At 42.8% G+C, this 10,829-nt stretch overlaps 1 protein-coding gene across 4 annotated transcripts in view; it reads right to left on the reverse strand.

Annotated features, from left to right (window-relative positions):
• Window positions 1-9,773, reverse strand: part of LOC127005086 (guanine deaminase-like) — a 47,409-nt gene extending 37,636 nt beyond the window's left edge. Inside the window, exon 1 of one of the 4 annotated variants that reach the window (XM_050873597.1) lies at window positions 9,615-9,773. The gene's annotated coding sequence lies outside the window, so the exon portion shown is untranslated. Of the gene's footprint in view, window positions 1-1,280; window positions 2,134-2,273; window positions 2,738-6,350; window positions 6,418-9,614 lie in introns of those variants that run through there. The other 3 variants (XM_050873612.1, XM_050873607.1, XM_050873623.1) reach the window with 3 other exon arrangements.
• Window positions 9,774-10,829: the final 1,056 nt, after the last annotated feature.

Below are 10,829 nucleotides of genomic sequence, written 5' to 3' on the forward strand. Positions count from 1 at the left end.
GGGAGTCCCTCTTGATTCGAAACTGACATTTGAAAAGCATATCCTTTCCATGTCTTCTACTATTGCACAGTAGACAGGATTACTTCGTAAGTGCTTCAAATATATGCATGGGATTCAACTGTAATCAAATCCTTTTATGCATTCATTTTACCCCACTTTGAGTATTGTGCTCCTGTTTGGATGTCTGCTGCCAATTGCCATTTAAAGTTACTTGACAGAGCTATCATTTCGATTAAATTTGTTTTCTGGCACTCGTTCTTGATCTTGATCATCGGCATCAAGCTGGTGCCCTGTATTCAAGTGCTAAGGATAATCGGCATCCCTTACACATTGCTTTGCCTGATCATTTTACACCTGCCCGGGTCACGAGGTTTGCTCTTAGTCAAAATGCTCTTTAATTCAATGAATTTTGTACAACACAATTCTCACGATGATTTCTTCCGTCGTTGACAAGTTTATGGAATCAGGTACCCAATGAGATTGTCCTTTCTGCAGATATTTCTACATTTAAGTCTCGTGTGAATGTGTTTTTGAAACCGTCATTTTATTTTTCCTCCTTTTGGTTTCGACTGGCCACCTTCGACTACTCGTTGCCTTCGCTTTTCTCCAATACCTTTTGGTATTTTTTGTAGTTCAACTTGTATCTGCACCCTGAAGGGAGGCTTTGATAGTTCATCATTATCATCATAATAAAAATACTAATACATATCTCGTGAAATCTAGCCAAGCTTCCTCTACGTTGGATCCTCTGATAGTCGCATTTTGTCCATCATTTACGTCGAATCTCTGCGCAATTTTCCCCTTTGGCAAGTTACATCATTATTTTATTTTTAGTCACCTTTGTCACTTTTGTATGAGCTCTCCTACCGCAACATTACTGAATAGATTTTTTTTTTTTTTTGGTTTTTATATATATCTTTCCTGTCCAGACGCTTCCCGCGCGCGTGCCACATCTCCCTTTTTCTCGTACGTCAAGTATGCACATCGCTTTTTTCCTTTCTCGAGTCGTAAATATCATCCCCATACATCCACGTCCACGCGCCCATCGTGTACTTCCGCATCACTTGAGGACCCAGTTTCTACGCTGCCGGTCGCACGGCCGGTCTTCCGACCCTTATCATTTTTCTTTTTCTTAGCGCGCCTGATGCGTTCTGCCTCTTTGCTTGAGGTCCCAGTATCCTCTCCACCTGTTGCCCAGCAGGCCCGTAGACCCCAGTAGACCCCAACGGTCTGTCCTGGTGAGAAGACCCAACCTTGTTTTTTGCGCGCCCCGTACTCACGTCTTCATCTGTGGAGACACTGATTCAGCCTCTTCCCCGTCTGCCTCAAGGAGGTGTCTCGAGCCATCATGGCCCGCCCCGACGGGAAGTGGCCCTTTCCTTGCGCGCCCACTACGTGTCTCCTCATTTGAGGCCCAAGTCCTTGATATTTGTTTTTGTGCAACGCGCCCAAGATCGCGTCCAATATGTATTTCCTCGCCAGTCGAGGACCCGATGTCTTCTCCGTCTGCCTCATGGCGTGTTGGACCGGTGTGGTCCACCCTGACGGAAAGCCGTGAAGTGTTTTCCACGCGCTCACAACGTGTTTCCTCATTGCCATATCTCGTCGAGGCTGATGATCACGTTCATCCCTTACCCACAGCTTCATGCGATCCTCTACTAGCGTGCGAACAAGCGTGTTAACTCCTCTCCACTCTCCACACCTGCCTCACAGCGTTTATTAGAATCTATATAACACGCCCCGACCGAGTGGGTAAACCTTCTTTACTCAACACTCGAGTCTCACGTTCGTAACAAAAATGCTGTTGATATTCCGTCTAACTTTCCACCACCCTGTATGCCCAGCGCACGAGGACATGTATGGCACATGTCACGGTTCACACGCATGTCAACGCGCACTCCAAAGCCCATGTGACGCAACCGTAAACTGCTCACGGCCCATACACGTATGAAAACTAAATCTTCACAACCGCGAGTCACTTCGCAGCCCACACACGTACGAAAACGAAATCTTCACAACCGCGACTCTTCGCAGCCCACACACGTACGAAAACGAAATCTTCACAACCGCGACTCACTTCGCAGCCCACACACGTACGAAAACGAAATCTTCACAACCGCGACTCTTCGCAGCCCACACACGTATGAAAACGAAATCTTCACAACCGCGACTCTTCGCAGCCCACACACGTACGAAAACGAAATCTTCACAACCGCGACTCACTTCGCAACCCACACACCCACGAAAACTACATCTACACAACCGCGACTCACTTCGCAGCTTTGCTGCCCAGTCTCGTCAATCAGCTCAGCTCTGTCATCCACGTTGACCAAATTCGTTGCCCGTCCACGGCCTGCAACGGTGCGTACCCGTGTCGCGGCCGCGGCCCCGCCCCGCGGCCCCGTTCCGTCCCGCAGTCACATCCTGCGGCCCCGCTCCGTCCTTCGGCCCAGGCCGTCCTGCGGCCCAGGTCCGTCTTGCGGCCCAGGTCCGTCCCCAAGGTCCGTCTTGCGACTCAGATCCGACCTGCGGCCTCGTTCCTTCCTGCAGCCTAGTTCCGCCCTGCAGCCCCGTCCTGCGGCCCGTCGTCGGTCGTAACTGCTCAGCGTCGAGTACCTCCAATAAGACAGCATCTACGTCCCTAGTGTTTGACTGTAGGCGCCATCAGCGCCTTGGTGGGCTGAAGGTGACTGACACAAGCTGTGTAAAACTCGCTCCCTTTTTTCAGAAGCGGTCACATCTAGAAAATAGCACGACCGCCATCACCACAGACCAAACAGACTCAGTACAGAGCAGTCCTCACTATTATCACAAAACGAATAACCAACTCAAAGGTCATTTCGTGTACACTACAGGCCAAAAGTGATACCTACACTTAGCCGGGACAGTCAACTTTCCCGATATCCTCGCTGCACTAGTAGGTGGAGACTGGCTCTGAGGTGTGGCCCTTAATTGACACTGTTGTCCTGCTTCTGCACCCAGCCAGAAGAGGGCCTCATGCAGGCGCCCCCGGGCGCCCCAGTCAGCACTCTTATCTCTCCCTTACTGCTGCGTCGACAACTTGGGCGTACAAACATCTGCCCTCCACCACCGCCACCACCGAGTGCCACACCATCGCTTCGCTTCGCTCCTAACTTCACAATATGGCATTACAGTTCACAAGCATATTCGTCTACACGAATCATAGTACACTCCAGTACACCTGGCTGCATTTCATTACCGCCAAACATGGCAAACATTCACATTTATATAATTTGTTTCTGCACACCTGGCTGCATTTTATACCCTTTCACTTATCCATTTCGCGATTTGGCGCCAAACATATTCGTTAGTGCATAACCCAGCCGCCGATGGCGTAGACGGCTTCTACAATGTCAGACAGCGTTTCTTCACCAGAACCTTGAATAATGGTGAAACAGTGAATAGAGAATGGTTAATCTATTCTTTGTCAAGGGGTACCACTTATTGCTATGTCTGTAAACTGTTTTGTGCTACTCCAGTTTTCACTGATAAAGACAATGGTTTTGTATAAGGTTACTGCGACTGGAAAATGCAGATGCTAGAATCCGAGCTCATGAGACAAGTAAAGATCACCGTCTGAATGCAAACTTGTTGAAAAACAAACAAGTTTGCGGATTGACTCAGAGCTTGTGCAACAACAGGAAATGGAACGTGACTACTGGTTCAAAGTTTTGACAAGAATAGTTGCTGTAATCCAGTTTCTAGCTGAACGTGGACTGGCTTTTTGTGGAGATTCGGAAATTTTAGGATCGTCCAACAATGGCAACTATTTAGGCTGTTAGGAGCAGGGTTGGAGTAATTGTAATTGTAATTTAATTGAAATGTAATTAATTACATTAAAGTATGTAATTGGTATTGTAATTGTAATTGGATGTATAACTTAATGAAGTCATTGTAATTATAATTAATTACATTATAAAGTAATTGTAATTTAATTGTAATTGCGAAAAAAAGTAAGTCATACTAAAATTCTGATAATCCTTGTTTTAACTGCTATGGTGGCAAATATGTAAATACTGTATATGAAAAAGTATGGCAACCCTTACTGGACAACCTACTTATTATACGAGAATCAGACGCGTCCACTTTTCCCTGTTTGGTGGACTGGGACATATTTCATTGCTTCCTAGACCGTCATACGGCGAAGTCCTCCTCTTGACTTTTTATTGTAAAGGTAAGAAAGACATTGTACAGTAATCTGTTCCCTGATGAATGATGATGACTGTAGTAGCTGAGATGGTGATGATAGTTCATTGGATGATGTCATGATGAAATGATGTATATATATAATAGTGATTAGTGGTGATGGTGACCAGTGTCATAGTAATAGGCTAATTTGTTGGAAAGTTAATCGCTGTAGGTGTAGGCTTGTGCTGATAGGAAAGTAGTAGTCTAGTAGTACAGTAAAGTGGTACCAATGATGGTGAAAGTAATAGCAAGATGGTAATGTTAAAAAAAATAATGATGACGATCATATAGCAGTAACAGGGAAATAATTATGAAAAAAAGTGATGATGCTGAATTGCTGATCTGGTGATGCTGGTGATAGTAATATTAATAATAATGGTGACAAGTATTATGACTGTGATAGTAGAAGGCATATTTTATTGATAGTGGTGAGTAGTACTTATGATACTACAATATTACTATCTTTCTTTGTCTATCTGCCCCTCTCTTTGTCTGTCTGTCTGTCTCCTACCTACCCCCTCATTTCTTCGACGTTCTCTCTGTCTGTCTGTCTGTCTCTGTGTGTGTCATTATGTCTCCCTCTCTTCTCCTTTCTTCCTTCTTTCGACTCGTACCCTCTCTTCATCCTTTGCCCTCACCCTATTCCCTCTCTCCATTTCCCTTCCCGCCCTTCCTGTTTATCTGTCTGTATGTATAGCAACACTCCCCCAGTCCCCACCACCTACTGTACCACCCCTTCTCCCTCCCCCTCTGCCTACCCGTTTAGCCTACATCCACCTCTCTCTCTCTCTCTCTCTCTCTCTCTTCAATAAATGACAACAGCACGATGCTAGTGTTTTTCTTTTCAACCAAAGCTTACTGTTGGACGCTGAGTAATTATAATTGTAATTATAATTGACTGTCTCTTGTAGTAATTGTAATTGTAATTGTAATTGAACTTCACATGAGTAATAGTAATTATAATTGCAATTTAAAGTTTTAATAATGTAATTGTAATTGTAATTGTAATTAAGATTTTGAATTGTAATTATACTCCAACCCTGGTTAGGAGCTCATTGCACAGTTTGACGATTTCATAGCAGAACATATTCGTCTTCATGGGAACCCAGGGCGAGGGCATGTATCTTATGTGTCTTCAACAATTTGTGATAAAGTCATCAAACTGGTGGCTGAGCAGGTGAAATGTGAAATTGTAGAGCAAGTAAAATACTTTGGATTGAGTGTTGACTCAACACCTGATTTAGCTCATCTAGACCTACTAACCTTGATTTTGCGCTATACTTTACCCAATGGCTCTGTTGTTGAACGTTTCATTGACTTCCTAATCATTGAAAATCATGGAGCGGAGCATCTGTTTAACACAGTTATGCAGATTCTGAAGGAAATGGAAATTGATATCAGCAACTGCAGATCTCAGTCTTATGATAGTACCAGCAATATGGCTGGTATTTACATATATTATCTAATTTTGATATGAATGTGTTATATTGTGTATATATGAACTTGAATATCATACGATATAATAAAAGTGTCTCTCTCTCTCTCTCTCTCTCTCTCTCTCTCTATATATATATATATATATATATATATATATATATATTATATATATATATATATATATATATATATATATATATATATATATATATATATATATATATATATATATATATATATATATATATATATATATATATATATATATATATATATGATATGATATGAATATTACAACCGGTTTCAATAAACGGCAAAGCCTTGCTTCGTGGCAAGGTATACGTATCATTATACTGTGTGTGTGTGTGTGTGTGTGTGTGTGTGTGTGTGTGTGTTACACTTGTATATGCATATTCCTTGACCCATCACGAAGCTTATATGTCTTGACATTATGTTCTTTAACATTCAAGACTTCGCTGATAAGTTTCAATTGATGTGTATGTATCATTCGCACTATTATGCATACTTAATGAATAAAGTACTTGTTCAGCATATTCCTATACAATAATAGTTCAATAACAGTTTGTTTGCAGTCACTTACCTTTTCATTATGAATGTTAAAACAAGTAATAATACTAATAAACAAACAAAAAACAAGGAAAACAGTGAGGTTGAGGCCTGACAGCAGCCCAGGCTGACCTTACCGCTATCCCTACCCGACTGACGTCACTGAGGGAGTGAAGATCGAGGCCTCCCGTCTAGATGGCCTTGATCGAACCCCGGTCCTTCTAGTTGTGAGGCAGACCCTCTACCCACTGAGCTACCGGGCCGTGTGTGTGTGTGTGTGTGTGTGTGTCACACACACTATTTTTTTATTCTTGTTTTTAGTTCAATACCAACTTTATTTCGTTTCACTACCAAATTTAAGTCTAAAACCATTCACGGTGCTTCAATACCAAACGGATTTTTCAATACCAAATTTTATCTAATTTGGTATTGAAAAATACCAAATGGCAACCCTGCTCTCCGGACAAAAACATCTCGCTCGCATCTCTCTCTCTCTCTCTCTCTCTCAATTCTGGAAATGTGGATAAAATTCTTGCTGAATTCAACAAAGAAAATCTGTGAATTTCATGAAAGGGTCTGGAAATCTGGATGAAACCCCAAAAATCTTGAAAAATCCAGATTTTTCTGGGAATCTGGCAACACTGGTTGAGGCAGCGGCGTACCAGCCCAGCCGGAGGAGTTACATAGAATTACATAGAAAATCAGACCACACAGACCCCATGGTCCAGACTAGGTGGTCTGTCCTTAAGCCTAAGTGATTTTACATTAATCAGATGTGTTGCTTTTCTACTGTAGTTAATATTAAGTTCAAGGAAGTGACGGTCGATTGAGTGGCAAAATTTCAACACTACCTTCCACCACTACTAAATGATTTTGAGAGCATGACACCATGCCAGACTTGTTTGGCTTCTCTTTCCTTGCATGGTGGAAATACTTACCCAAGAGGCCGCACTGATGCATTCCTACTACCCACCGGATGGAGTGTTGTACGATATATCGATGAATGCACTTAGTTTGCCAACAGCTAGTGTTCATTACAACGACATGAATAATGTACAGCACTCAGATTTTTTGGTGTAAACATGATAGTGACCATTACAACTCTGATGTTTTGCTAGTTTGGTACAGAAAAATGTCAATTAAGCCTCGCTGGACTCCAGCTGGCCGCAGGCTTGGCTCTGGCAGAGGCCCCAGCAGGGCCACCAGATGGCAGGTCCAGATCAGTGAAGGACCCAATAGCCGTGGGAAATATACTGCGCAATATATATGTTCACAGAACAGTAAAAATATACAATCGTTATAAAAACAAATAAAAACAAGAACACAAAAGGATATTTACGAAACTTAAATAAACAATTCATACAATAGGTAAAAACATAAATTTAAGATTATCGGGTTTTGTAGATAGTTGGTAATTAAAACGAATAGAAAATCGACGTGCAGAATGATACAAAAGGATTGATTGATTGATTGATTGATAGTTTATTGTTGCTCAAGTAAACAACAAAGGAGAAGGGAGGAGCATGCCATCCCAACCCCCAGGCAGTAGGGGAGAGCGGTGATGATTCGGACAGTGGGAGGGTCCGGCTGTAGCACTTAAAGTGTATGGGACTGAGTGCCGCGAGATTTTGTGTGGATGTGCAAAACTTTGTTGCCTTGGCCCACAAAGGGACAACCACGCCCTCAGAGCTGTTCTTTTCGATGCAAGTCCGATTTTATGTTTTTTTTGCATCTCGTATGTAATATTTTCAGGGTGTATCGTAAGCTCTCACTTCAAAAACGTGCCAATTAACGAGATGTAAATTATTTCGGTGACGCAGCGACGCACGGCGAAGGTATTGCCGGATAACACGATCACCTGCAGCTCTCGTGCTGGAAAAGGAGTGTGACCACACATTTGATTTTTATAGAGTCGTGATGATTCGGTGTTGTTTTTTTCATGATTTTTATTAAATTTATATCAATTTAAACATTATAGGTGTTGCAACGGTTATAAAAATGTTAATTTGGTTGATTTATACTCAGATATTATGCTTGTGAGAAGAGAAGGAAGCCATAATACCAATTTTTTTTAGATATTTCTTGTAGTTCTCCTTTTATTTTTTCTCCTATAAATATTGAGAAGATACGTTTGTCCTTATACAAATGTTTTGTAGTAGATATAATCTTGTTTATTAGCCAATCAAACTTAAGTTATATCAATATTATGGCGAGTATTATTATTATATGAGTGTCCGTAGCATCCCACCTCCCTGGCCGAACCATCGATCACCACGGGTGGGGATGGTTCGGACGATTTAGAAACTTGTCTTTCATCACCTGCGTCTGAAAACTGGAAATAGCTACGAGTGTCATATTACCAACCAAAAGAGCCAAATGATGGAAGAACATTTTGAGATCAACAAAATTACACTACTTAAACTTTTATTTCTAAAAATATTTTTCTAAAAAGTGGCCGAATCATCCCCTTCAGAGTGGACAAGCTTGATGGGCAGGAACAAATTATACCTATCGTAAAAATCTGACATGAGGTGGTTCACATCAGGCGCGATTTATTGCTGCCACGAGGCAGAGTGGTAACGCGTGCTCCGTGGTGGGGCACTACGTACGTGAGGCTCAGTTTGAACGCCACCGCACTGGCACGGTCGCTTTTCCAAGTTCCACAGGTAGGCGCCCGCTCCCACGCCTATTGCAACTCCCTATCTCAATGGCGAGATTGTGGCTACTCAACCGGAACTGGATAGAAGACTTTCAATGAGTTTCATTTACTCTAAGTTTATATGTGTACATTTCAGAGTTTCATAGTTTGCATGACACCTTCCTTGAGGATGGGAACGCTTGGCTGCCCCTACATCACCTACTGTACACCCTGCGTAATTTTTATATGTAATTACAAGAGATGCATTAACATCGAAAAAAGTGTTTTATCTACCATTCACTTTCATCCCACAGATGTCACATATACTGTTGGGAGAGAGACAAATTTGCTTGCATACTGTCACTGGATGTTTCCAGGAATACTGAGTCATCCATGAGCACAGACACGCAGCCGTACAAGAACACCGGCCCGGTATCGACTCGACAATTCTCCTTTAAGAGTTAATGAAACCATCGACAGACATTCTTGCTGGTCTCCACGAGGCAGGATATCAGCGTTGCAAAACCAACATTAAACAGCAGTGCGATTGTCAATAATCACTGCATGTGTAAGGCTTTCCTAACACCTGGCTGTCCTGGCCACTCCTTCTATTATTAGACTTCACTTTCCCTTTTAAACACTGAACTGACGCTACCATCATCATCCAAAGCAGGTTTATATTGTGTGGGATAAGTGCCATTGGGTGCGCTGGATGTGAAAACTGGTGATATCCTGAACAACGCCTGAAACAATTTTTCCTTACCTCTATCGGTGTTTGAGTGTATATGGGTGCGCCGGGCGATGAGGGAGGGAGGGAGCTTATAGTAGGGCTGGCTTGCCACACGCGTTGCTCAAAGACGACTAACGCGTCTCTCTCTCTCTCTCTCTCTCTCCTACACAGGTTGGGAGAAGGTCGGAAATGATTATCACGAGGCAGCTCAAGGTCAGTCAGGGCAACGCACTTCTGCTGCTCGTCGATTTTTGTCCTTGCGCCATAGTAGCTACGTTGATGTGATGTGTGATTTTATATGACAAATGAGAACCAATATTTAAGTTGTTTTTGTTGTAGTTATTTTTGTTGTTGTGGTGGTGGTGGTGGTGGTGCAGCTGCTGCTGTCTGTACAAGACGGGATTTTGCTCTAGGCGTGGAAAGTAAAAAATGAAGGTAAGGGAGAAGAGTAAGGATAAAATGAAAGGTTACATATGCGGAAGGTTCTCTCTCTCTCTCTCTCTCTCTCTCTCTCTCTCTCTCTCTCTCTCTCTCTCTCACACACACACACACACACACACACACACAGAGCCGGAAAGGGAGAAAAAAACAGCATAAAAAAACGGGACCTCGACGAGATTACTCCATCCAGTAAGTAATACGTTTAGGGAGATAAAAACATGTTGGCAGATACGACGCTATCTTATCGCTACACTTTCCCCGTTTTGCTGAGTAATATGAAGCTAAATGTTATAGGGTTTGAATATATGATAGGAGAGGCTAGGAAATGTTAAGGTAGCGGGGTCATGGAAGGGATGGGAGAGAGGAATGTTAAGATAGAATTTCTCAGGCGCAGCACACACATACACACTTGACACATATGCATCAGAGCACTTGCATAATCTATCACAAATGTGACATATCCTTGTTGCCAGAAATATGATAATTTCTGTCGAACCGAAGCGAAGGAAGCGGATCGAGTAGCATGGAAATGGAAGGAGCAAGGAAAGGGAGAAAAAAAAGCGTAGTAGAGCGGAGTGGCAAGGAAACGGAAGTAACAAGGAAAGGGAAGAGAAACGGAGTAGCAATTAATTAAGGAAACGGAAGTAGCAAGGAAAGGGAAGAGAGGCGGAGCAGTAAGGAAACGAAAGTAGCAAGGAAAGGGAAGAGAGGCGGAGCAGCAAGGAAACGGAAGTAGCAAGGAAAGGGAAGAGAAGCGGAGTAGCAAGGAAGCGGAAGTGACAAGCAGGCCCGGATTAAGCTTGCATT

Source organism: Eriocheir sinensis, chromosome 3 (genome assembly GCF_024679095.1).
Source record: "Eriocheir sinensis breed Jianghai 21 chromosome 3, ASM2467909v1, whole genome shotgun sequence".
NCBI lineage: Eukaryota > Metazoa > Arthropoda > Malacostraca > Decapoda > Varunidae > Eriocheir > Eriocheir sinensis.